This window comes from Pan paniscus, chromosome 19, assembly GCF_029289425.2.
Source record: "Pan paniscus chromosome 19, NHGRI_mPanPan1-v2.0_pri, whole genome shotgun sequence".
Taxonomy (NCBI): Eukaryota; Metazoa; Chordata; class Mammalia; order Primates; family Hominidae; genus Pan; species Pan paniscus.
Window position 1 is genome coordinate 98,051,083 of NC_073268.2, and position 25,871 is coordinate 98,076,953.

The 25,871-nt window shown below is 59.3% G+C and overlaps 1 long non-coding RNA gene and 1 pseudogene across 1 annotated transcript; one reads left to right on the forward strand and one right to left on the reverse strand.

Annotated features, from left to right (window-relative positions):
- Window positions 1–15,248: 15,248 nt before the first annotated feature.
- On the reverse strand, window positions 15,249–23,175 carry LOC134729473 (uncharacterized; annotated as a pseudogene).
- LOC117976646 (uncharacterized) lies at window positions 19,553–25,554 on the forward strand. The gene is made up of 2 exons (XR_004667419.3): window positions 19,553–19,682; window positions 24,104–25,554. It is a non-coding gene; the product is annotated as an uncharacterized LOC117976646 (long non-coding RNA).
- The last annotated feature ends 317 nt before the right edge of the window (window positions 25,555–25,871 follow it).

A 25,871-nucleotide genomic window follows, 5' to 3' on the forward strand; every position in this document is an offset into this window, starting at 1 on the left:
GGGTTCAGAGTGGTCTTAGGGGTGGGGTCCCTCCAGGAGGAGGGTCCCTTTCCTGGTTGCTCTCACAGTCCCTGTCCAGCCTGAACCAGTCCAGGGCGAGAGTAGGTTCCACTGGAGAGGACGAAGGGCAAGAGCAGTCTCCGAGCCGCCACGCTGGGCAGGGTCTCCGACGTGAATGACCATCCTGGGAGGGGCGGCCCACGGCCCGGGTGTGGGAACACAGATGAGTGCACCCCCAGCTGGAGAGAGCCCTGTTCATGAGGCTGCAGACCCAGAGGAAGCCGGATGCTTGCAGGGGGTAGGGGACCCTCCTTGTTCCCCCTCTGCCGCCGGGATCTTGGGAAGCTGCATGAAGTTGGTGCACATCTGTCCCAGTGGGCCCTGAGTGCCTGGTCACAGCTGCGTCCAAGGCCAGGAAACATGGTCCTTGGAGGACGGAGTCCCTGAGTCAGCAGTGCCTTCCTGGGCCGGTGAGTGCGGAGAGAGGTGCTCAGGGACCAGCCGTGCCTCAGGCTGCTGCGAGGGCAGGGAGCAGATGAGGCCCTGGCCGGGCCGAGCGCTGAGTAAGGGGGCACTGCCGGACCGAGTGCTGAGTAAGGGGGAGCTGCTGGACCGAGTGCTGAGTAAGGGGGGGCTGCTGGACCAGGTTTCTGGGTCAGGGGTCCTCTATGGCAAGAAAGGAAAGACGGGTGAGGCCAGACACTCCCTGTGGGCTCAGGAGACCCTGACTTCAGTGATCTCAGTGACTTTTTTCGGGCAGAATCCAGCCCGGAACAGGGAGGAAGGCCTGCGGCTGTTGCCCCGGTTCCTGGAGCCCTGAGCCAGGACTTGCTGCCGCCTCCTGCCCACTCCAGGAGCTTGCCTGATGGAGCAGGTCGCACGGAGAGGCCGCAGGCAGCCGACAGGGACTCTGGGGCAAGAGAGCCGGATGAGGCCCAGGCCGGAGAGGTGACACCTGCCTGGGAAGCCCACAGGAAACCTCTGCCAGCAGGTCTCAGGTTCAAATCCTCCATTCACCCAGCACTGCCTGGTGCCAGCAGTGTACCAAGCAGTGAGCCACAGTGGAAGTGAGCGGCCCATGGCCCCACCTTCATGACAGGCAGATGGGAGAGACGAGAACAGTGGGGCCCAGCAGCTGCACCCGGGGCCACGCAGCTGAGATAACCTCACCCATGGAACCCCAAGGTCGGCCACCCCCATCTCAGCCAAGAGTGTGGTATCGGGGCTGAGCCAGGCCTGGTGGGGCAGCACTGCGGCTCCCCGCCCCCCACTGCATGTGGCAGCAGGATCAGCGGGGACTTCCGCACCTGGCAAAGCAGACAAAGAACTGACTGTCCCTGGGGTGGTCCAGGTGGGCTCCCTGGAAGAAGTAACACCTGGGCTGTCTTGGAAGAGCCCAGGGCAGGGCAGGGCAGACAGAGGGTAGTCAAGGAACAGCTGGGGTGGCCAGCAGGTGGTTAATGGGGGCAGGGGGAGGTAGGGGACTGATGTTAGAGCTAGAGGGTGGCAGAGGCCAAATCTCAAGCCCCTGAGAGCAGCGTGGAGCCTGTCTTCTCTCTCTCTGACAATGGGTGCCCCAAGGGCTCGAAGCAGAGTCTGCAGTCAAATTGAGGCGCTGGTTCTGCAGCCTGGGAGTCAGGGTTGAAGGTCCCAGGCCAGCCAGGCACCTGGGGGTCAGGGTTAGAGGGGCCAGGCCAGCCAGGCACCTGGGGGTCAGGGTTAGAGGGGGTCAGGGTTAGAGGGGCCAGGTCAACTAGACACCTGAGGGCCCAGGCCGGCACAGGTACCTGGGGGGAGGGGCTGGCACCAAGAGAAAGGCTTTAAGGGTGGCACAGGGCCAGACTAGGGGTCCAGGTGGGGCTGAGGGCCGGAAACGGCCAGAGGGGAGGGGGCCTGGCTGAAGGGGGTGCCACCAGTGGGCCCAGGAATGGTCTGGGTGAGCCCAGGAGGCAGGTGACCCAGGCTCAGCGAGTGGGGTTGACGGCAGGCTTAGGTGGGCCCCCGACCTCGAGGGTCTGACCTCCCCAGGAGCCCTGCAGGGCACACTGCTGAATCTAAGGGCAGGACTCACGCCTGGCTCTGGCCCCGCAACACCGCCGTCCTACTCTCCCCCTCCATCACCTCTCTGCCCCTCGTCCTCCCACCTTATCTCAGACAGGGCCATCCTTGCCTTCCAGAACTGCCTGCCCCCAGAACAGGCCCTGGGCAAAGGGCAGGGCGTTGTGGGAAGGACAGTCAGTGGGGCTGGGCATGCACAGCTGCGGAGCCCCAAGGGTTAAACATGCAAGACTACACTTTGATCAAGACAAACGGGCCATTATGTGAAATGCTGGAGCAAGATGAATGCTGGCGCTGGGTGAGTGAGATCAATAAAAGTGATGTTTTATCAGGTAGAAATGACAACCTGGCTGATCGCAATTCGTTTTTAATACCACAAACCAATTGGGGACCAGGGGGCTTTAATTGTTCGTCCCCGGCCTGGCGAGGTTGCTGGGGGTTGGCGGGGAGTGGGGGAGAGGCAGCCGCACCGCTCAGCCGTCGCGGGGTCACTGGGCACTGGAGCTGGCTGGACGCCCATGCTGGGTGGGCCCCTCAATGGTCTCCTGAGTCTGTACCAGGCAGGGTGAGGAGGGAACCGCCTCTGGCCCCTGGGTGTGGGCTAAGAAAACAAGCAGAGGCAGCACCCCAGGGGAATAACTTTGAACGGCCCCATCTCTCGCCAAGCCCCTACCAGGAACCTGGGCCCCTCGGCCTCCACTCTCGCCCCAACAGCCACCCTTTCCCGCTCCCCAGAAGTCCCAGTGAGAAGCCAGCACCTCCCTCCTTTAAGAGCCAGAGGACCCAGCCTTGAGCTTCCCGTGCCCTCCCTATCGGTGCAGCCTCTGTAACCCGCCTTAGGCTACCTGGAGCCATAATGGTGACGAGGACGCGTGTAGGGGAGTGAGCTTCCCAGGGACGGGCGGATGGGTTGTTCAAGGCCCAAGCACCACTCAGTGCCCACCTGGGACCACAGCACAGCTGCCAGGGGGACCAGGCCTGCCCCTGTCTCGGGTGGGGAGCTGGGCCGGGCAACGGGTCAGTGGGGTAGAGGTGCGGCCCCGGGGCCAGGCCTGCAGGTGCAGCCTGACTGCAGTGGCTCGGACCTCAGTGTCCGTGTCTGTGAAATACAGACCTTGAGTCTCTTTCCCCACCCATAAGACCAGGATGAGGCTCACAGGTGGCCCAAGGGATTTCTGGATGGATGCACAGGCAGAGCCCAGTCAGCATGGGGGTCTCAGCCCCTTTCCCTTGGCCTACAACCTCAAGCCCCAGGACTTGTGTCCCCACCCACACCCAAGGGAGGCTTGAGAGGCCCAGGTCAGGCAGAAAGAGGAGCAGGGCTGGCCTCCAAGCCTCCGCTCTGTCAGTGCCTCGTCACAGAGATCAGGTCCGCAGTCAACGCTTTTGGGCCACTTACATCACTTCCGAAGGCCAGACACACTTCCGCTTCCATTCAGCCCCCTGGACTCCTGAGGGCCTGAGCAAAGGCCTCCCAAAGCAGGAAGAAGCAGCAGACCAAGAGGAGACACTAAGGCTGGGCACGGTGGCTCACGCCTGTTATCCCAGCATGGGAGGCCGAGGCGGGTGGATCACAAGGTCAGATCGAGACCATCCTGGCTAACATGGTGAAACCCCGTCTCTACTTAAAATACAAAATTAGCCAGGCGTGGTGGTGCATGCCTGTAATCCCAGCTACTTGGGAGGCTGAGGCAGGAGAATCGCCTGAACCCGGGAGGCAGAGTTTGCAGTGAGCTGAGATCTCGCCATTGCACTCCAGCCTGGGCAGTAAGAGTGAAACTCTGTCTCAGAAAAAAAAAAAAAAAAAAAAAGACCAGACATGGACAGCCGCCACTCGGAGCCCAGAGCAGGGTTTGCCATGAGTATGCCACATGGTCTCGGGCCTGATGTCGCTGCGGAACTGGGAAAAGCATCTGTTTTCTTACATTCCACATCCCTCTGGTGTCTTTTGCTCCTTTCCTTTGCTGAGACTGAGTTCTCAGGCAGGCTCTATCCTGTGCTTTAGAGTCAGCGGGGCCCACTCTGATGGGCGTTTCCTGTCTGTTTTTTGGAGGTTCCTGAGACTGACTGCACCCATTTACAGAAAGGAAAGGCAGGGGATTGACACAGCACCCTAGGCTTCCTGGGCCAACACCTACTGTTCAGGGAAAATCTCCAGTCCTGTCTCCCTGGACAGAGAGGACAGCAGGGTCCCTCACGATACCCAGGGCTGGTGGGGAAACTCAACACCTCCAGCCTATCCCAGATATCCTAGAATCTGTCATCCTGCCAGAATAGGCCTGTGATGTCCCTGTCCCATCAAAGCAGGGGACGGTGCATGCTGGTTCTCAACCCCTGATGACGTGATCTGTTCTTGGCAAGGCCACATCTTGTTTCCTTCTCAGACAACCATTCCTGTGTCCATCTGCCCATCCATCTGTCCGTCATTTCAACAAGTATTAATACAAACTCAAGACCTACTGTGTGCCAGGCACCAGGATGCAGTGTTGAGAAGATTACACAAAGCCCACACCCCCAAGAAACTCAGAGCCCAGTAGGGAAGAAGGCCAGCACACAGAAGCCCTGGCACCCAGCACACCAGGAACTCCGAGAAGCCACACGAAGGGTACAGGACAGGGCCCTTCCTCAGTACAGAGCAGCTGCAAGCCAAAGAAGCTGGCTCCAGGCCCCCAGGGAGAGGAGCAGTCCTGCTGCCCTTCCAGGAAGCTCAGCCCCTAGTAGAATGCACTTCTGGGGGGCATCCACAGTTGCTTACTTTTAACTAGTTTAATCCGAAGACAAAAGTTGAGCTAAGGCAGCTTGCAGAGAAAGGAAGGACTAGGGGCTTGCTAGGTAGGACTCGTCTTCCACTGGTGTCACCTCAGAAAACAGTGACTCAGAGAACAGCCTCTAGGCCTGGGCCCTCAGCCCCAGGGCAGACTGGCTAGCAGGCCAGTGGGAACTCTGGTCTCACTGAGGCTGGGGCTAGGGGCTGGGACTTCACTGAGAAAAAGTGTTCCAGATGGCAGTGGGGTGGGCTAAACCAGACGCCTCCCAGAGCCCCTCTCCCCTAAGGTTCCCAGCAGTCAGGAGCCTCAGGCTCTCAAACCCTTCCTGCGGTGACGGAATGGTCTAGAAGCCTACTCACAATTTGGTTTGCTGAGAGGGAAAAGTTAAAACCACCCTTTTTATTTGGGAGCCTTTGAACAAGTTTATGATCTTGCCCCTTGTCAGGAAATCTGTTTTCACTTACAAGAAACAGGCTGGCTCAGGGGCCGGCGGTGAGCAGAGCAGTGAGGGAAGACTCCACACTGACAGGCTAATTATATTTTTCACCACTGGCCCGGTTAGTCCCCACTCTGGTCCTGGGCAAAGCACCCCCGGCCTGGTGCTCCTGGAAGCCCCCACTACGGCCCGTCTTTTTGGGGGATGGAGTTGGAAAGCCAATCTACAGCGAGGGTGCAGAAGGCCAGAGGTGATGTCGGGGGGCCCGGACAGGAAGGGGACGAGCGCCCACTGCTGCGCAACCAGAGCCCAGGCAGCCTCTGCTCTGGGCTGTGAGCACTGTGGAGCAGCCGGGGATTCTGAAGGATCAGCAGGCAAACAGTGCTGCCCCCAGACATGCAGGGCTCCAAAAAGCCAAAGCCCTCAGAGGGTGTCCGAGGCCACTGTCCCAGGGCCCCGGAAGCTGCAGGAAGAGCCTCCTCTGGGGCAGAGACACGCCATGCACGCACGTGGATCCGAGGACAGCCATGCCACTCTCCGGTCACATGACCCACGCCAGGCCAATCACAACACCTCTGCTTCCTCTGCCACCGTGATTGGCTTTGGGCCAGGCATGTGACCTAAGCTGAGCCAATCAGAGTTCACCACTGGGACCCAATGAGCGCACAGCTTTTCCTGCGGCCTCCTGCAGCCAACCCGCCACGTTCTCTTCTCCCAGCGCTGGGCTCTCACCGCGGCAGAACTTCGGAGTCCAGGATGGGGTTGTAGAGCCTGAGGTGTCATTCACATTGCTGGTGAAGAACAAGTAATTTGTAACAAAAGCATGTTCCATGCAATATCAGGGGTATGCTTATACTAAAAATTATTCATTCTTTATCTGAAATTTAAATTAACCTGACGTCCTGTTTTATTTGTTTAGAGACAGAGAGGGTTTCACTCTGTCGCCCAGGATGGGGTGCAGTGGTGGGATCTTGGCTCACTGCAGCCTCCACCTCCTGGGCTCAAGCCATCCTCCCACCTCAGCCTCCCAAGTCGCTGGGATTACAGGCACGTGCCAAGCCCAGCTAATTTTTTAATTTTATTTTTTTGTAGAGTTTGGCGGGGGAGGGTCTCGCTATTTTGCCCAGGCTAGCCTCGAACCCTGGATTCAGCCTCCCAGAGTGCTGGTATTACAGGCATGAGCCCCGCACCCAGCTTTGTATTTTATTCATTAAGTCTGGCAGCCCGCCTTCACAACGGCGGTTGACCTTGAAAGCCAGCTGTCCAACATAAAGTGGGTCTCCCCAGCCCACCTGGCTGCACACAGCTGCACCCAGTCATCCATCACGGGGCAGAAAGAGCCCATGCAGGCCCTTAAGGCTCAGGAAGCTGCTGGAGGCCACTCCTGCTACACTGACCCTCCCTCACCTCAAACCCATGGCCTCTGTGAAGCCTCATCACCTGTTGACCAAGGAGGCAGCAGCCTCCTTTACAGAGCCAGCCCCAGCCCCGAGTGGATGGCTGCACCCTCACAGCCCCACCTTGCAGGACAACCCTCCCAGAGTGCAGCACATTGAGTGGACGTCTCCATGTTCAAGGCCGAGGCCTACAGAGTCCTGGGCATCTGGCCAAACGTGAGGGACTTGGAAAAAACACAGGGCAAATCAGTCGGGGACAGGAGTTGGAGGAGTTCGAGGAAGAGGAGGGTCAGCAGGCATTTGGGCTGTGGCTGGAGGCTGAGCATGTGCAGGCCCGTGTGAGCCCACCAGAAGCCCCACTGCAGAAGAGTTTTTCAGAGTCAGGTGGGCACATGACCCACCCGGGGGTGCCCATCACCTCCCTCCCCGCAGCCAATCTGCAGCTCACCCCACGGGCTCGCAGTGTGCAGAGAGGAAGGTCAAGCACAGGCACTCCCTCTTGAAACGGCCCTCGCTGTGGCTGGTCTGGATTCCCACTGAGGAGGGCTCAATTGTAGAAGCCACAACGGACCTGAAATCCCAGCAGGGTGCCATGCTTCACGGGCACCTGGCAGTGCTGTGGGGCACATTGATGACTTTGGTCCCTTCCGTTATGGCATGGGCAGCAACTTGTCCTCATCAGGAATAAGCTCTGCTCTGGATGAGGTCGTGCCATGGGCCTAGAGAACCTCTAGACCTGCTCAGGGAACCCCACCCTGCCCCTGCAACCAAGGAACTCATTTCCAGGCACAAGCACAGCCAGGAGCTAAGTCACAGCCATTCCCCATCTCACCCTCTGTCCCTGGCATCTGCAGCCCAGGAGCCATGCAACCTGGTTGGTCTGAGGCAGGGCACTCCACAAGCCAGGAAAAGCTCCAGTCCTGGCTTCAGGAGGCAGGAGTTGGAGGAGGAGTTTCAGCCTCTCACTGTCACACTAGTGCCCTTAAGCTCTGCCTCCCGTCCCGACTCAGAGCTGCACTGGTCTGCCGTGCAGCACCCACGGGAAGACATCGTTACAGCCCAGGGATCTGGAGCCATTTCATGTTCCATGGGCCACAAGGTGAGTAGGAGAAAGAGGGTGTGTGGTTGCCATTCCGGCCTGCAGTTGGGCAAGGAGACGAGTGGAGCTGGGGACCTCAGAATGTACACCTACGACATGCTGATGCACTGGCGGGAGACCTCTGCAACCCCAAGAGGGCAAGAGCCACAGGGGCTCAGACACCCCAGGAATAAAACTGGGACCAGGCACAGTGGCTCCCGCCTGTAATCCCAGCACTTTGGGAGGCCAAGGTGGGCGGATCACGAGGTCAGGAGATTGAGACCATCCTGGCTGACATGGTGAAACCCCATCTCTACTAAAAAATAGAAAAAAATTAGCCGGGCCTGGTGGCTGGCGCCTGTAGTGCCAGCTACTCGGGAGGCTGAGGCAGGAGAATGGCGTGAACCCGGGAGACGGAGCTTGCAATGAGCCGAGATCATGCCACTGCACTCCAGCCTGGGCGACAGAGCGAGACTCCATCTCAAAGAAAAATTTTTTTAAAAAGTTCGGTCATCCCACCAGGGAAAGAAGCCACCTGTGAGAGGCTCCGGCTGGAGACGAGGGCAGCGGTGGTAAGGTCAGGAGTGAAGGCACTGCTGATACCAGTGGCAGCTTGGGGCCCCCAGAGGAAAAGGAGGGCGCCTCGACTTTCTTGCCTGGGGCTATGTGCTTTCTATTTTATTTTCTTTCCTCTTCTTCCCCTGCTGTTGGGTGTCAGGTAGGTTGGCAGTGGGTAGTTCCAGCGTCCACTCCACAGCTGCAGACGCCCGGCAGACCCTCACCCGAACTCAGGGAGGTGGACATCCCAGACAGCAGGCACAGCTGAGCCGCCCGGCTCATCTCCTGGGGGGAAAGGGAGTGTTTTTATTGATCATCAGATGGCTGCACGGTGCCCTGGAGTCGTGGGAGTGGGTCGGGGGAAATGTGTGGCTCCCACGGGGGCCGAGTGTGGCCCCCGCTGCCGTGTCTGCCCCAAGGCCTTCCTGCCACCTTCTCCTGGTAACAGATGCCCCTGTTTCGTGCTGGAACTGCCCTCACCTGACCCACGTGGTTCTAGTAGAGTTGTTACCCGACCCCCGGGCCTGGACGATCACACGGCCGTGTCCCCTGGCCCAGGGGAGCAAGCCCTTTCCTGGAATGAGGAAGGACCCTGCACTCCTACTCGGTAGCCACACTGGAAGCGAGCCGGCCTGGCCCTGTCTGAGTCATGCCCCCATTCTCCTCCCCTATTCCCCTTGAAGAATAGGGAAACACGTGTTTGCAGTGGAGAAGCAGAGGCCAACACACACAGAGAGAAAGAGCAAGGGACAGAAACACAGAGAAAAGTGGAAAGACAGACAGAACCCTGACGACAGCTGGGTCCTGGGAGGCTCAGAGGCCCAGAGGCCCAGAGGCCCACACCGCCCAGGCCTTTCCGGCCATAGCTTCCTTTTGTGCTGACGGCGTTTGAGCTGATTCCTTCAGTTAGAATCCTAAGGGTCTTGGTGCTCTCCGCCCCTGCCCTGCACAGAGTAGCGATGGATCCACTGCCCCTGGTGACAGTGTGTGCTCTGAGTGTCTCCGGGTTCCCGGGGCCCCACAAACACTGTGGTGGCAGGTGGGAACGACTGAGGCCTGACGAAGGGGGACGGGAGCCCTCCCTCCCGAGTACCCACAAGTACCCAACACAAAGACCTCCTCAAAAGACTGGACTGGACACTCCTCCATCAGCAGGGTCTACCTCACTGATCCAGTATGAATGACGGCCCAGCCACTCAGCCAGGGAGGTGAGCAGGCCAATAGCAGCACAAAACCCACATTCCGTCCTGTTCCATATGTGTGTGAGTGAATGCAGCCCTTGTGCGTGCATAGAAAACGCTCTGGGTCGGGTGCAGTCGTTCATACCCATAATCCCAACACTTTGGGAGGCCAAGGTGGGAGGATCACACCCAACTCTGGTGCTGGGGAGGACGCTATCCTTGGGCCCAAATGGGGCTGAGGCCAGGATAGAGGGCAGTGGCAGGTCCAGCCTCTTCTCTCCTCGGCCTGGGCTTCTGCGTGAGGCAGCGGGCTGCCAGTGTTGAGGGCACACCTGGCCATCCAGAGCGTGGCCACCCTGTGGTGGGTCCCTGCTGTGCCTGCTGTGCTCCAGGAAGATGGGAAGGGGTCTGTGGCCACACCTGTGTGCTGCTTAAGGTGGTGACGTCACAGCCTTTTTCATCCAGGGACCCGGAAAGAAGGAGTGTCTCGGGGAAGAGAGCAGTGGGGGCCTCATGGTCTGGAGCCCTCTCCCCACCAGATAGATGGAAGTTCTGGAATGTTCCTAGCCGGTTCTGCTTCTCTTGGCCTGCCTCTTGCTGTGGGCCCTGTCAGGCAGGCCACTGGCCTTCCTGAGACCTGATTTCCTTGTCCATGAAAATGACATGGAAGGTGACAGCAGCAGGATGGCTCATGGGAGACGTGGCTGAGCACTGGGCCTGCTGGCGCCTCTTCTCCAGCATCAGCTCTTCCTTTCCAGTTACTGGGGGTGGGGGGGAGCTATATTGCCCAGTACCTGTCCCCGCTTTTTCCTCAGTAACAGAGCCCCAACTCGTAACTGGGCACCTGGCCATTAAGAGTGAAAATTACATTTCCCAGCGTGCCTTGCAACTAGATGCAGCCATGTGTCTGAGTTCTGGGCAACGAGGGTGAACAGCAATGTCACGTGCAGCAGAAAGTATCCTTAAACATAAGGCTGTGCTCTTCCTTCCTGCTAGTTGGAATGTAGGTGTGATGGCTGGATCCTAAGCAGCTATTTTGGGTCATGAGAAAGAAGCCACAGTGAAGGATGGCAGAGCAACAAGCTAGAGGAGCCAGGGTTCCTGATGATCCCAGAGGCGTCAGAGTGGCCCTGGAGGCCTTAAGTAAAAGAATAAGAAACATCCCCCTTCCTTAAGTCAGTACGACTTCTGTGCTGTTTCTGTGGAGCCTGAATCTAATCCTGATGTCTATGTTGGTTACCCATCAGTCTACCCTCAGTCTCTTTGGCTCTTCTCTGTGACCAGCCCTGCTGGCCCACACCCAACATCCACTCTCCACTTCTCCCTGCTCTCGTTCTGCTGGGACCCCTCCTTGGAGGGTCCCACTCTCCACTTCTTCTCCCCACCTCCGTTCTGCTGGGACCCCCCTTTGAGACTCCCAGGGCCCTGTGGTCTCTGAGGTTGAGGTCCACTCTCAGCTTGATGTTGCTGCCAAGCCAGCCCCTCTCACAGCACAGAGCGCTCGGCACAGCCTGTAATTATGTATTTATTGTGGGTTTATTTGATTGCTGCCTCCCCGGGACTGTCACTAATGTGAGGGCAGGGCCCCTGCCTGGTATTCACATTATATCCTCAGCTCCCGGCTGGGGGTCTGGGCTCAAGCAGGTACCCAGTGAACCCTGGGCAGGTGAACCTCGTCCTGGTGAGTGCTGACTCCGTAACCCACCGCCCTCCCCACCCCTTCCTCGGCTACCCCGGCCCCAGCCACTCCTGTCCCTCTCTCTACCCTCCCCCAATGCCCAGAGTCCCCCTCCCAGCCCTTTTCTTCCACCCCATTGTCTTCTCTGCCCCCTTCCTGACCTTGCGTTGAGGCTGCAGGCTTCGGGGCCTTCCAGTGACCCACACCCAGCCACGTTTCATTTTCTGAACTCGGGTTTCAAACATGAGGAAGGAACTGAGGCTGGCGTTCCAGGAGCAGCCCCAGCGCTTGCTGGTGGCTGTGTGGGGGCACAGGCCCCCCAGTAAGTCTCCCATCCACAGGGGCATCAGAAGGATGGAGAGGTGGAGTGTCTCCCCCACCCCCCGATTGGCCTATAGGAAAGGACAGACAGTCCCCAGTGCTGGCACCATGTGGGGCAGTCAGAACCCACCCACACTGCGGGTGGGAGCAGCGGTCAGGACAGTGGCTTGCAGAGCTGGCAGTGTCTGCTAACATCCACCAGAAACCCCCACTGTCGGGCACAAGGAGACACACACTGGAATGTTTGTAGCAACACTATTCACAGACTTTGGAGATAACCTAAATGTCTGTCAACAAGAGACTTGGTAGATAAAGTGTTACATCCATACAATGGACTACGACACAGCAACGCAAGAGAACAACCACAGACACACGCAGGACGCAGCAATGCAGTGAGCACGGGGCAGCATTGTGTGGCGTGAAGGCGCCAGCCTCGGAGAGGACGGCTGTACAGCTCTGCTGGCGCGGACTAAGGATCAGGCAGAGCAGTCTCCGGGATGGGTGGCAGAGCGCTCCTGGGCTTGCATGGGAGGGGGCACGAGGGAGCCTCTGAGGGCTGGGAGTTCTCTGGACCAGGCTGGCGTTTGCACGGATGTGCACGAATGTGAAAGTCCAGTGATCTGCAGCTTAAGATTGGTGCACCTGGCCAGGCGCGGTGGCTCACGCCTGTAATCCCAGCACTTTGGGAGGCCGAGGCAGGCAGATCACGAGGTCAGGAGATCGAGACCATCCTGGCTAACACGGTGAAACCCCCTCTCTACTAAAAATACAACAAAAGATTAGCTGGGCGCGGTGGCGGGTGCCTGTGGTCCCAGCTACTCGGGAGGCTGAGGCGGGAGAATAGGGTGAACCCGGGAGGCAGAGCTTGCAGTGAGCCGAGATCGTGCCACTGCACTCTAGCCTGGGCGACAGAGCAAAACTCTGTCTCAAAAAAAAAAAAAGATTGGTGCACGTACTTCACTTTTTTTTTATTTTTTTATTTTTTTGGCAACAGAGTCTCACTCTGTTGCCCAGGCTGGAGTGCAGTGGCACGATCTTGGCTCACTGCAAGCTCTGCCTTCTGGGTTCACGCCATTCTCCTGCCTCAGCCTCCCGAGTAGCTGGAACTACAGGCACCCACCACCACGCCTGGCTAATTTTTTGTATTTTTAGTAGAGACGGGGTTTCGCCATGTTGGCCAAGCTGGTCTCGAACTCCTGGCCTCCAGTGATCTGCCTGCCTCGGCCCCCCAAAATGCTGGGATTACAGGCATGAGCCACCGCGCCTGCCCCACATTTTTAATAAGAATATAAAGATGGAGGAGGCATGGTGTGAGACTGCAGAGTGTGACTGCAGGACGCTGTCATCCCTGTAACCCCCGATTGTCACCTGCCCAACAATGCAGCCCTTGTTCCTCCTCCTCTGTCCCCTGTTCAGGGCAGCCTGGGCTTCCCTCCCTGAGGCTCAGGGCTCTGCACTGTCCCCAGGCCCAGCCCAGTGCTCCTGTACTCCAGCACCTCCTTCTGGTCCATTCTCTCGTGACCCTGACAGGTGCCATCCTGTTTCCCTCCCTGGCTTTGGGTCCGGGCTGTTCCGACAGCACCAATGGCACCTGCACATCCTGAAACTCAAGCCAGACACTCTTCTAGAGACAGGCTTCTGAACCCTCCAGGCTCTCTGCTCCTAAACAAGATCCCAGGCTGGGCGTGGTGGCTTGCACCTGTAATCCCAGCACATTTGGAGGCCGAGGCAGGCAGATTGCTGGAACTCAGGAGTTTGAGACTAGCCTGGGTAACAGAGCAAAACCCCACCTCTACAAAAAATACAGAAATTAGGCTGGGCGCGGTGGCTCACGCTTGTAATCCCAGCACTTTGGGAGGCCGAGGAGGGCGGATTACCTGAGGTCAGGAGTTCTCGACCAGCCTGGCCAACATGATGAGACCCTGTCTCTACTAAAACTACAAAAATTAGCCAGGTGTGGTGGCAGCACCTGTAGTCCCAGCTACTTGGGAGGCTGAGACAGAAGAATCGCTTGAACCTGGGATGCAGAGGTTGCAGTGATCCGAGATCGTGCCATTGGACTCCATCCTGGGCGACAGAGCAAGACTCTGTCTCCAAAATAAAATAGAATACAGAAATTAGCCGGGCATGGTGGCGCGTCTGTAGTCCCAGCTACTCGGTAGGCTAAGGTGGGAGGATCACTTGAGCCTGGGCGGCGGAGGTTGCGGTAAGCCAAGATCACGCCACTGCACTCCAGCCTAACAGAGTAAGACCCTGTCTCAAAAAAATAATAAAATCCCATCCACCAGCCCAGGACGCCCTTCCACATGGGAAACAGGCCCAGGGTTGGGGGGCAGTTCTGGTTCCCAGCCATTAATTCCCAACTTTTTCATTTTATGTTATTTATTTATTTTTTTTTATTATTATTTTTTTTTCTCGAGACGGAGTCTGGCTCTTTCGCCCAGGCCGTTCTGCAGTGGCGCGATCTCAGCTCACTGCAAGCTCCACCTCCTGGGTTCACGCCATTCTCCCACCACAGCCTCCCAAGTAGCAGGGACTACAGGCACCCGCCACCACGCCCGGCTAATCTTTTATATTTTTAATAGAGACAGGGTTTCACCGTGTTAGACAGGATGGTCTCGATCTCCTGACCTCGTGATCCACCTGCCTCAGCCTCCCAAAGTGCTGGGATTACAGGCGTGAGCCACCGCGCCCGGCCTTTTATTTTATTTTTTGAGACGGACTCCCTCTATTCCCCAGGGTGGAATGCAGTGGCGCAGTCATGGCTTACTGCAGCTTCTTCCTCCTTGGGCTCAAGCAGTCCGCCCACCTTGGCCTCCCAAAGTGTTGGGATTACAGGCATGATCCACCACCCCCAGCCCGGATCCCAGTTTTTGATGTCGGTGGAATTGGAGATGGCAGGCAGGGCCATCTGTGTGCCAGCTGTGATTGATTAGCAGGGGCTGCCTGGAGAATGAGCTGAGGGCCCGAGGCCACCGCTGGGCTCCGTGGGAGAGAGTGGCTGATGGATTAGTGATGTCTGCCACATGCGCTGCAGGAAGGAGAGGCAGCCTCCATGTCCCTGAAAGACGGCCATCCTCGCACTAACCTCACAGCCCCCCACAGGCAGCTCACTCCAGCCAAGCCCACCACCACCTCCTCAACTGCAACAAATGCTTATAATGACAGCTCATGTATATTTATCGAGCCTGTAATTACCAAGACACTGTGCTGCACGTCACCTACATCCCCTCACCCTGCCCAACAACCCTATCATCATCGCCATACCACAGGCGGAGAAGCCAGGGACAGGGGTGCCTCGCCCCAGCCTCCTGATGCCTGCGGCAGAGGCCCAGCTGTGCACAGCCACACTCCCCCGGACGCCACGTCCCTGATCCCCATGGTGGCACCTCCTTGCCCCCTGCTTTTCTTCAGCTTCTCCACCACTCCTACTCCTCCTTGCCCTTCAAAGCCACCTCAAGTGCCACCCCCTCTCTCCTCATTATCCAAGAGTCCTCCCCCTCCTGAGCCTCTCAGGGGACCTGGGCCCAAGCCACCTTATCAGGAACTTGTGCATGGCTGCACTGTTGGGTCACACATGTCTCCAAGTCTGAACTATATCCTTTCTTCCTTGGGCTCCTGGGGCTAAGCCCAACCTGGCAGACAAAGGCTCCCCTGAGAAGGTTTGATGAGTGAATACATGTCCCCTGCCTCAGAGGGAAGCCCCCATCTCAGGCCTCACACAGGCAGATTCATCCTCCTTCCAGATACAGGCCCCATGAAGGGGCAACAGCAAACAGGATCAGTCCCTGCCCCGGGGAATTACAGTCCCAGCAGTGGCTTGTGACAGCTGCCAAGATGGGCAAGCATTGGAGCATCCAGGAGAACCTCCAGGAAGAGGGCCTGAACAACACCGTGCACGTGCGCTGACACGGGGCATTCCTCGTCCTCAGTCCTGCCTCGTTTTGTGACTCATCACTTTCAGGATGGGAAACCCTCCAAGGAAGGTCCCCTTGGCTCTGGGGTGGCTCCTAGTGGATCTGCAAGAGGCGGGGCCCAGCCTGGTCGTGCCCCATCTTAGGCTGCCTCTGCGTGGGCTACACATCCACAAAACAAAGCAAAACAGCAACGTTTTCTACGATGCTTTTATTCACACTTCAAAACAGCTGCTGGACATCTTCCCATTGCCCCATGCCAGCCCCTGCTCTGTGCCCCGGGAAGCTGACCGTAGGTACAGGATCCATGGGGCCTCCTTGCTCCCTGGCCTCCACCTAGTTCAGCCAATGCGTAGCCAGTAGACAAGCCAAGCAGTCAGGAGGGGTGAGGTCAGTGTACAGCAGCAGCTCCTCCCTGCCGGGTCGCTGTGTCCCTCTCCAAGGTCAGGGCTCCTGGAGACGGCCTCTCCTGTGGCTCCAGCTGCCCTCCAGGTCTCAGGGGGTAACAGCTCCCCTTTGTTGCTGGCCCTGGGTACTGCACAGCTCTCCTTTAATTCACGTATTTTCCATTTATTCAACTCTCCTCAAATACCCTGTCTGAGGGTGCCATAAAAATGTAAGACTGTGTCAATTGCCCATATCAAAAAACATGCTTGTACGTTCCACTTGAAGTAGTTTGGAGGGGAGACTAATGGAAACTAGGGGGAGGCTAGCCCCCAAGCCTCCGCTGAGGCCACCGCTGTCTGTGTCCCGAGGGCCCTGGAGTAGGACGTGTCAATGACGGACTCAATGAATGAATGAATTGATCCCACCACCACCAGTGGCAGGCCCGCCTCTTCCTTCCACAGCCCACCTTGGCCTCCCCGCCTCGCCAGGTGGCAAGGCCTTCGCTCCTGGTCCCTGAGCGCCGCTCGCTTCCCTCCCGCGTGGGCAGGGGGCAGCCGCGACGCCGGCCCAGCGCCTCCGAGCCGGGAACCGCACAGCACCCGGCGATGGCCCCGAGCCCCGCGCGCCCGAAGCCACGGCGTCGCTCGCTGGGGGCCTCGGGACGGCAGGGACGGCTGGGGGTGGCGCGGACCGCGTCCCCGCGGCGCGCAGCGCGCGATCGAACCGCGCGCCCCGCCCGCTGCGGTCCTCTAACAGCAGCTCGCGCCGCCCCACGTGGGGCCGCACGGGCTGGCGGCCCCCTCACCCGATTGGCCGCCGCACAGCCAATCAGAGAGCGGAGGCGATAGCGGCCGCGCCGATTGGCTGTGGCGGGCCGGCCCGGGGGAGGGGGCGGGACCCCTTTTGTTCTCTCCGCACCTCCGGGTTCGCGCGACTGTGAGCGCCCCCGCCCCGGAGCAGGGGTCCGCGCTGGGGGTCCGGAGGGCGGGGGCGCGGCCCGACGCCCCACCCCCAGCTTGTTCACTGGCGCCCGGGCCCAGCGCCTGAAGCGCGGGTCCCTCGCTGGGACGAGCGCTTTTATCTCCGTCCCTCAGTTTCCCTCCCCTTGTCTTCTCCGTGTCCTGGGAGTTATGGAGAAGCTCAGCCCTTGGCAAATGAGCTTGGGACCTTCCTAAAACCTAAGCCAATGATAGGCCCGATCTTGCCTGAGAGGGGGCACGTGAGAGACCCCCAAGCTGGAGAGGCAGGTGTCCTGGTAACTCTAACCTGAGACCGTTTTCAGGGTGAGCCTTCTCCTAATCACGGCTGGGGCGTCTTCGTCCAAGGTGGGGCTGGATGGGGGTGGGCAGAGGCCCCCACAGTCACAGCCTGGCCAGCTGTGCAAATGCTCCCCTAAACCGTCCCCCGCTTCAGTCACTCAACCAACCAATCAATCAATCGCAGGGGCCTCCCTCTGGGGTGGAAAGTGGTGGCCCCAGGGACCAGGGACCTTCACAGGGAGAGAGGGCTGTGGTCCGCGCAGGGGCGTCAGGGGTTCAGCCTGGGTCTCCTGACCTCCAGGCCCACGTCTTCCCTTAGACAACACCTGAGCGCATCTCCCAGCGTGGCTGTGGCCACACACATCCCTGGGAGTAGGACGGGCCACCGCGCTGAAGCTGTGGACGCAGGGCTCCTAATCTGTAGGCGAGGGGCCTCTCCCCTGCAGGGGACAGGATCAGGACCCTGGGAGCCCTCAGTCCCCCTCCCAGCACTGATTACCTGGAAAACCCCCGAAGCCCAGGTTGATGAAGAAGGTGGGGCCCTGACAGTGAGTGGCCTGGGCCTGGGATGGTAGCTTGACCTCATCTCCAAGGTCATCCTCCCAGACCTGGGAGTCTAAAAACATTAAATCCTTCAGAAGGACACATTTGCATCAGATCACTGTTCAGAACGCCACTGGTGCCATTGACGGAGCAGTCCCTGGGCTGAAGTGGCTGCTCTGGTCTGGTGAGCGGGGGCACCCGCGCGAGCTCCCAGGCCCAGAGGCCTCCCCCAGATCCTGGTGTTAGTGGCCCATGGAAGGACTCCCAGCCCCAGAGGCTTGGCAGGTGTCTGCGGCTCCCCAGGGCTGGGGTGCTGGGAGGCTGACATCTGTGGAGTGTTTTTACTGTTGAACAAATTGAATCAATTAAACAGGCCCCATCGGGGTGGCTGGGAGCGGTGAACAGGAGGAAAGAGGGGAGCGGAGCCAAGAGGACAGCCTGAGGGCGTCTGTCTCCCCAGGCGGGGTTCAGACGCACCTCTTTCCCTGAATGTTCCAGGGCAGGAGACCCCCCGTGTTGACAAGAGGGAGATGAGTTAGTGGAGGTGGAGTGGGAGGAAAGTCAGTGGGGACTGTCCCTGTTGTGTGTCCCCTGAAAGCACGCCAAGGCCTGTGTCTCCTACCCAGCCACCTCTGGGCTTCTCAGCCCCCAGCCCTGTGATGACCCTTTGGACATCCCAGCCTCCTTTCAAAGGCATTTTATTGCTCTCACAAGGAGGCCTCCGGAAGCTGGGAGGCTCCAGCAGAGAAAGAGAGGAGGCTGCCTAGGGAGGCTGGAGGAGGCAGAGAGGAAAGAGGAAACATTGTGGGGGTAATAGCAAGGGCCCCGGGTCACCCACCTGGAGCGGAAGCCTCCCCCTCGGGCAGGCTGAGAATGACGCAGGCGCCGGCTGCTCTGTGACCCAGCTGACCGAGGGACAGCCCCTGCCTGGGAGCTCCAGCAGCTGCTGCAGCGTCCCTCCTGCCCAAGCAAGGGCCGCAGGGCCACCCCTCCAATCCGTCCCCGGAGGTCCACTGCCGCCGCCTCTCCTCCAGCTGCCGCTCAGGGGAGCGAGGTTTCCTGAGTCAGGCCACCGGCAGCGGGCGGCCAGCCCCTCTCAGCATGGCGCTTGCCCAGGGCCTGGGCTCCGTCACATGCCAGGACAGTGGTCACCGTCACCCTGGACAGACCATCTCTGTCCCTTCATGTCAAGTGACCATTATTGGGCCCCCTGAGGCAGACGAGCGTCTCACCAGTAAGCTCCCAGGGAGGACGGCGTGGTCAGGGCCTGCCCATCCGCCAGCACTCTGGCCTCTAGGCCCGCAGGCTGAGGGCACCGGCCGGCACCAGAACAGGGGCTGGTTTGGCCGAGGGACCTGCTTCTTGGGCAGCACCAGGAAACAGCCGGAGACCCTCCCAGCGCCCACATCCATGGCGTGAGCCCCGCGTGGGTGCAGCCCCTTCCGCTGCCCGAATTCCAGGCCAGCTGCTGCAGGAGGGACCGCCAGCCAGGGGCGCAGGGCAGAGCGTGGGGGAAGGCGTGGCGCTCGCGCTCTCGGCTCTTGCTTGGATGGCGCCGGCTGAGGACCCCCACACCTGCGCTGCGGTGCAGAGGTCTTAGGATCCGAGGGGGCTGCCGGTCTGGGCCGGCGCGTTCAGGCCCCGGGCGGTGGGGCGGCCTCGGCGTGCGTGGCTCGGTTGCCTGCAGGCAGGCACGCGGCGCTGTGAGAAACGAACGTCCGTGACTTAGTCCACGGGACCGTTTCTGCATTTTCACCCCAACCTGGAGAGCTGCAGCACAGCCGCGGGACAGGAAGTCGCCGCCAGGTGGGTCAGGACTGCGACCTGAACTCGGCTCTGCGGCCTCCCGCTCCGGCCGCCGGTTCGCAATCCTGGCGTGAACCAGCAGATCAACCTCCGGCGCCCGCCACAGGCGCCCTCCCGCGGGAACCGGCAGGCAGGAGCGGTGCGGGGGCGCCCTCCAGCGGCCGTGGCCGGGATGGCGGCCTCCTGCCAGGCTCCAAGCGTGGCCGCGTGGGCAGCGCGCGCAGCCCGCAGCGGAAAGACAGGCGCTCCTCCTGGGTGGGCCTTGGGACCCCTTCGCGCCCTGTGTGGCCGCCTCGTGGTGAGCACCCCCGCCCCTCCCTGCAAGGCCGGTGTTCCCAGCTGGAAGGGCCGGCAACCTGGGAACCAGAGGGAGCTGCTCTGGTTGGGAGGAAAAAGCCAGCTCGGTTCCCGCCTGAGCCCCGAAGGGGCGGGGCTGGGAAGGGGGCCTGGCCAGAGGGAAGGAGCACTCTGGGTTGGGGGTGCTGGGGGAGCACAAAGGCAGGAACTGGGGAGCATAAGGCCAGGAGATAGGGGAGAACCTAGGCAGGAGCTGGGGGAGCAGCCAGGCAGGAACTGGGGAGCATCGAGGCAGGAGCTGTGTCGCGTGTTATCCCCGTCACGTGGAGTTGTGTGTCCTGCGAGGAGCACAGCATTTCAGGGCCTAGAGCCCCTCTCTGTACTGGAGCCGCCTGTGTGTGTCCATTCCGAATGAGCCATACTTCCCTCGCAGCTCTCCCAGTGGGATTGAGAACTGTTAGGCACACACCCGGTGAAGCATTGCTGCCCTTTCTGTTGGGGAGAAGCGGCCTTCTAGCTCAGAGAATAGCTGCTTCCTGGAACTGAAATCCTGCCGCATCCAGACGAAGAGCATGCTTGGAGCAGGCATCAGTGCACACACTGCTTCCGAAATTACAGCTATAAATTTAAAAAAAATTTTTTTTTCAAGGCATGGTCTTGCTCTGTGGCCCAGGCTGGAGTGCAGTGGCACCACCATGGCTCATGGCAGACTCAACCTCCCTGGCTCAAGCCACGCTCCCACCTCAGCCTCCCAAGTGGCTGGGACTACAGACACATGCCACCACACCTGGCTAATTTTTTTTTTTTTTTTTTTTTTTTTTGAGACAGAGTCTCACTCTGTCACCCAGGCTGGAGTGCAGTGGCGCAAACTCTGCTCACTGCAAGCTCCGCCTCCCGGGTTCACGCCATTCTCCTGTCTCAGCCTCCCGAATAGATTGGACTACAGGTGCCCGCCACCACGCCCAGCTAATTTTCGTATTTTTAGTAGAGATGGGGTTTCACCGTGTTGGCCAGGATGGTCTCGATCTCCTGACCTCATGATCCACCCGCCTCGGCCTCCCAAAGTGCTGGGATTACAGGCGTGAGCCACCACGCCCGGCCTAGTTTGGGTAAGTTACATTTTTTTTTTTTTTTTCTTTTTTGAGACTGAGTCTTGCTCTGTTGCCCAGGCTAGAGTGCAGTGGTGTGATCTTGGCTCATTGCAACCTCCACCTCTCGAGTTCAAGGGATTCTCCTGCCTCAGCCTCCCAAGTAGCTGGGATTACAGGCACCCACTATCACACCTGGCTAATTTTCTTATATTTTTAGTAGAGACAGGGTTTCACCATGTTGGCCAGGCTGGTCTCGAACTCCTGACCTCAAGTGATCGGCCCACCTCGGCCTCCCAAAGTGCTGGGATTAGGGGCATGAGCCACCATGCCTGGCCCATAATTTTTTAAACTGTGATACATTTTGCCATTTTAACCATTTTTAAGTGTACACTTCAAAGGCATTGAGTACATTTACCTTGTTGTGAGACTCTCAACACTATCCGTTTGCAGAACTTTTTTGTCATTCCAGAGACTATCCATTAAGCACCAACTTCCTTTTCCCTCTCTCCCCAGCCCCTGGCCTTGCCCTCTCCCCCGAACCCCTGGCAACCTCTTACCTACTTTCTGTTTCTGTACTTGCCTATTCTAGATGTTTTATAAGTGGAATCAGACAGACGTTGTCCTTTGTGACTGGCTCATGTCACTTAGCATAATGTTTTCAGGCCATCTGTGCGTGGTGTGCGTCAGAATATCCTTCCTTTTTAACGTTAAATCATAGTCCATTGTATGGAGGGACCACATTTGTTTCTCTATTCATTTATGGATGGACACGTGGGTTGTTTCCACCTTTTCTCTGTGGTGAGTATCGTTGTGGTCAACATTTGGAATAACTCGTGTTGAGCACACTGTTCGTGTTCCTGCCCCTAGTTCTCTGGGTGTGTGGCTGCGCGGAACTGCTGGGTAATTCTACCCTTCGCTCTTTGAGAACCGCTAATGTGTTTTTCACGGCGCATGCATTGTATGAGAGCTCCAATTTCTCCACATCCTCACCAACACTTACTGTTTTTATTATTGTTCTTGTTATACAGCTTTCATTTTTATAAAAAGCAATTTTTCTTTTGAGACGGAGTCTCACACTGTCACCCAGGCTGGAGTGCAGTGGCACGATCTCGGCTCACTGCAATCTCCGCCTCCCAGGTGAAAGCGATTCTCCTGCCTCAGCCTCCCAAGTAACTGGGATCACAGGCACCCGCAACCACGCCTGGCTAATTTTTTGTATTTTTAGTAGAGGTGGGGTTTCACCGTGTTAGCCAGCATGGTCTCACTCCCCTGACCTCGTGATCCGCTCACTTCAGACTCCTAAAGTGCTGGGATTACAGGCGTGAGCCACAGCCCCCGGCCCAAAAGCAGTATTTTCGTACAAACAATATACTAACGCTAACTGAAATAATTAACAAATTACAGAGATTAAAAAAAATTTTTTTTTTCTTTTTTTGAGACAGGGTCTCACTCTGTCGCCCAGGCTGGAGTGCAGTGGCACCATCTCGGCTCACTGAAACCTCTGTCTTGCCCAGGCTCAAGTGATTCTCCTGCTTCAGCCTCCCGAGTAGCTGAGATTACAGGCGTGCACCAGCACGCCCGCCCGGCTAATTTTTTTTTTCTTTTTTTTTTTTGTAATTTCAGTAGAGACGAGGTTTCACCGTGTTGGCCAGGCTGGTCTCGAACTCCTGGCTGGGGTGCTGGGATTACAGCCGTGAGCCACTGTGCCCAGTCAAAATATTTTTTATTTACCTCCAACCCCACCACCTAGAGATGACCACTGCTCATTTTTATTGATGGTATTTGGCAACAGGCTTGTCTGCTTTCTAAGCACTGTTGTTTTGTTTAGAGACAGGGTCTCCGCTCTGTGGCCCAGGCTGGAGCGCAGCGGTGCAATCACGGCTCACTGTAGCCTCCACCTCCCAAGCTCAAGCGATCCTCCCGCCTCGGCCTCCCAAGTGGCTGGGACCACAGGCGCGGGCCCCCTCCAGCCAAGCATTGTTTTTCTGACCCGCAGGATGGGAGCAGGGAGAGCGTGGCTGGCCTGGGGTCCACGGGGAGGCCCTGCGAAGGGCAGGCCCCGGCCAGGCGGGGCGCGGCTCCGCGTCTCAGCCGGCGCTTCTGCGCACGGGCTCACTACTGGGGGCGGCCGGAATCACGGACTCGCTGGCCTCGTCTCCGGAGCGGAGGCGGGCAGCTTGAAGGAGCGACCCCGTGGGCCGGCGCGTCCCTCCCCAGGCCCCGAGACCCGGCGGGAGACGCACCCTCCCCATGCCTGGCCGCGGAGGCCCGCGCCGAGCCAGGAGCCGCGCATCCATTGGCCGAGAGCGCGGCCGCCCCGGCCAATCACAGGGCGGCCCCGGCGCCCCCGGGCGCGCCGTGGGGACAGAGTCAGGCGCGTGCGCACTCGGCCCTCCCCGGCGGCCTCCGGGCGGGACGCGGCGTCGGCATCTGAAGTTGGGGCTCCGTCCTGCCTCCCTGCGGGCCGGGAAAAGGGTCTCGCACTTGCGCCCCCCGCGGTCCGCGATCCCCAGCCGTCGGCCTAGCCCCAGGCGGGTAGATCCCGCTGTCCCCAGCCCCGGACCAGCCTCCTCCAGCTGCCGGGTGGAGAGGCTGGGGGGCTTTTCCCGAGGTCGGCGGCGAGGCTGAGAGAGCCCAGGCCCCGCCGCGCCCGAGGAGACAGCCCCTCGCGGGCTCTAAAGGCCCCGGGGCCTCCGGGGCCGAGTTGTGCTTGTTGCCGTTTCAGGCGCCGCTGCCCTCGGGCACCGTCCCCTCTGGCCCTGCCTTGGTCTGGGAGGGGTCGCTAAGGGGGCGGAGGGCGCTCCTAGGGGGCCCCCCGGATCTCCTGGCCTCGGCCCCCCCGGGTGGCCAGAGCGGGGCTCTGCACAAAGGCCTCAGGTAGCCGCGGCCTCGGTTCCGAGAAAGCCCCTCGCACTGAGCGGGCCTCAGCTGACCCGGGCAGCCTACTGACCCGACCCTGACGCCCGGGCCCTCCAGGCCTGTCAGAGCCTCCAGGAAAGGAAATGGGCTGCGGGGCGCAGCGAGGCTGGACAGCGGGCGCTGGCCCAGGACTCCCCTTGCCCAGAGGAGAAAATGGAGGCTGAGCCTCCGGAGAGCCCAGCTCGATGCCAGGAGCACTTTGCAGAGGGACACGGATGGGGGCTGGCAGCACTTCACCCCTGTGCGGTAACGGAGTAACCGGAGCGCACTGAAGTCAGCAGCACCCCCACCCACCCACCAAGGCCACCGCCACCTCCCACCATCCCGACCATCCTTTGCTCCCTCGACCCTTGTTGCTGTGGGGCTTGGGGATATGTTGGATTCTCACTGGCCCGGAACTTTGCTCCCCAAGGGCCGCCTGGCTGTAGAGCAGAACCCCCAAGTCCTGGAGAGAAGGGCGGAGGCCGGCCGACCAGGAGCTCTGCAGAGGAGCAAACTCTGGCCTGCGGACCCAGGGCTCTCACCGGCATGTAAACCTCTGTGGTTCACAAGGCTTGGCGCTCCATGCTCTCTGCAAACTGGGCCTCATACCACCTGTCTGCCCTGCAACTGGAGAACTGACAGCGTACCCGCCCAGCACTGGCAGCAGAAGCTAAAGCATTCCTGGAACCCACAGGCCCCCAGCTAGCCTGACCCCCTGCCCCAGCCCCCCACGGCCCTGGCCTGGCCTCCCTGCAGCTCCCGGAATGCACCCAGGCTGTGCTGGCCCCGGGGCCTCTGCGTGCCCATCCCTCTGAGGACTGCTCTTCTTCTTGCTCTAGGCGCCTCCATCTCCTCCCACAAATCTTTGCTCACGTGTCTTCTCAGACAGCCCCCACACCCCTGTCTAAATGTTCAGTCCCCCTCCCCCGCTCCTCGGCCCCCTCAAGGCCAATTCTTGCTTGGGTTCTGGTAGCTGGTGCCCCCTTCCCTCCTGCTGCGGACCTGAGCTCTTTCTGCCCCTCTGTTTCCTGCTGCATCCTGCCTGGCTCCCAGGAGGCCTCTCTCAGCATTTTCTGACAACAAAGCCGGGGCTGCAGATCCCTGGTAAGATTCCAGGCTAGCATCAGCCCTCCTCTCCCGCACGCACCACAGCTAAAGCACACAAGGGCACCGCTGAACGCCACCACTCCCAGCTGCCAGAGTGCCGCATCCGTCGGCAAGGAAAATGGGGACCCTTCCATAGAAAACAGGCAAAGACTGAACAGACATTCACAATGGCCCCAAACAAATGGAAAGAAGCTCACGCCCTCCAAAAACCAAAGAAATGCAAATTCACACAGCCAGGAAGTGTCATTTCTCACCTTCCGAACTGGCAAACGTGGACCAGGGTGGTCCTGGGTGTTGGTGGGGATGCTGGCAAGGTGCTCTCAGGGAGGGAGGGCACAGCCCTGGGGGGCCATCTGAGCTTGTGGGGCACCTGTTCATGCTAAGGAATCAGGAGCCACGGCCCCCTGGGGACCCCATTAGCCTCGCTGTGGCCAGGCCCGGAGAAGCCCCTCAGTGTGAGGACACAGGAGCACTCAGCCCCAGGCAGACCCACAACCTGTTCCAGGGCCAGGACTGTTCCTTCCTGCCCCTAGCTCCTTCCCTGTCTCTCTGTCCCAGTGCAGTTAATACTGGATGTTTCTGAGTCACCAGCTGGAGGGAGTGTGGCCCTTCAGCCTGGTCAGGGGCCCCCCAGTTGGGGTGGGTGGCTTGGCTCATGACCTCGGTGGAGGGGCCCCTGGGCACCCTGCTGGTGGCAGGAGGAAGCCAGAGTGGCCCCAGAAACACTCCTTGAAGAGCCAATAAATCACAAGCCCCCTCTGCCTACCCCCTCCACATCGCCGCCTGACGTTTTTTATATTGATGCATTAATTTATCTTTAAAAATGGGCAACACTGCTTGTTTGATTTCCACAGAGGCCATGTGGGGCAGAGAGTGACAAACTATTTCCTGACCCTCGAGTAGCTGATGTAATGAGTCCCCCACACTGAAAGCCCGTGTGTCCCCGGCTCCCAGACACTCCTCAGTTTGGCTTGGGGCCACTCCCTGGTACTGGGATGTCACTAGTGCTGTCCTTGACAGGTGACCCATTTGCCTGAAGCCCGGGATGCCCATCTGTCTGGGACCTGTTTCAGGACCGCATGACCTTGCCC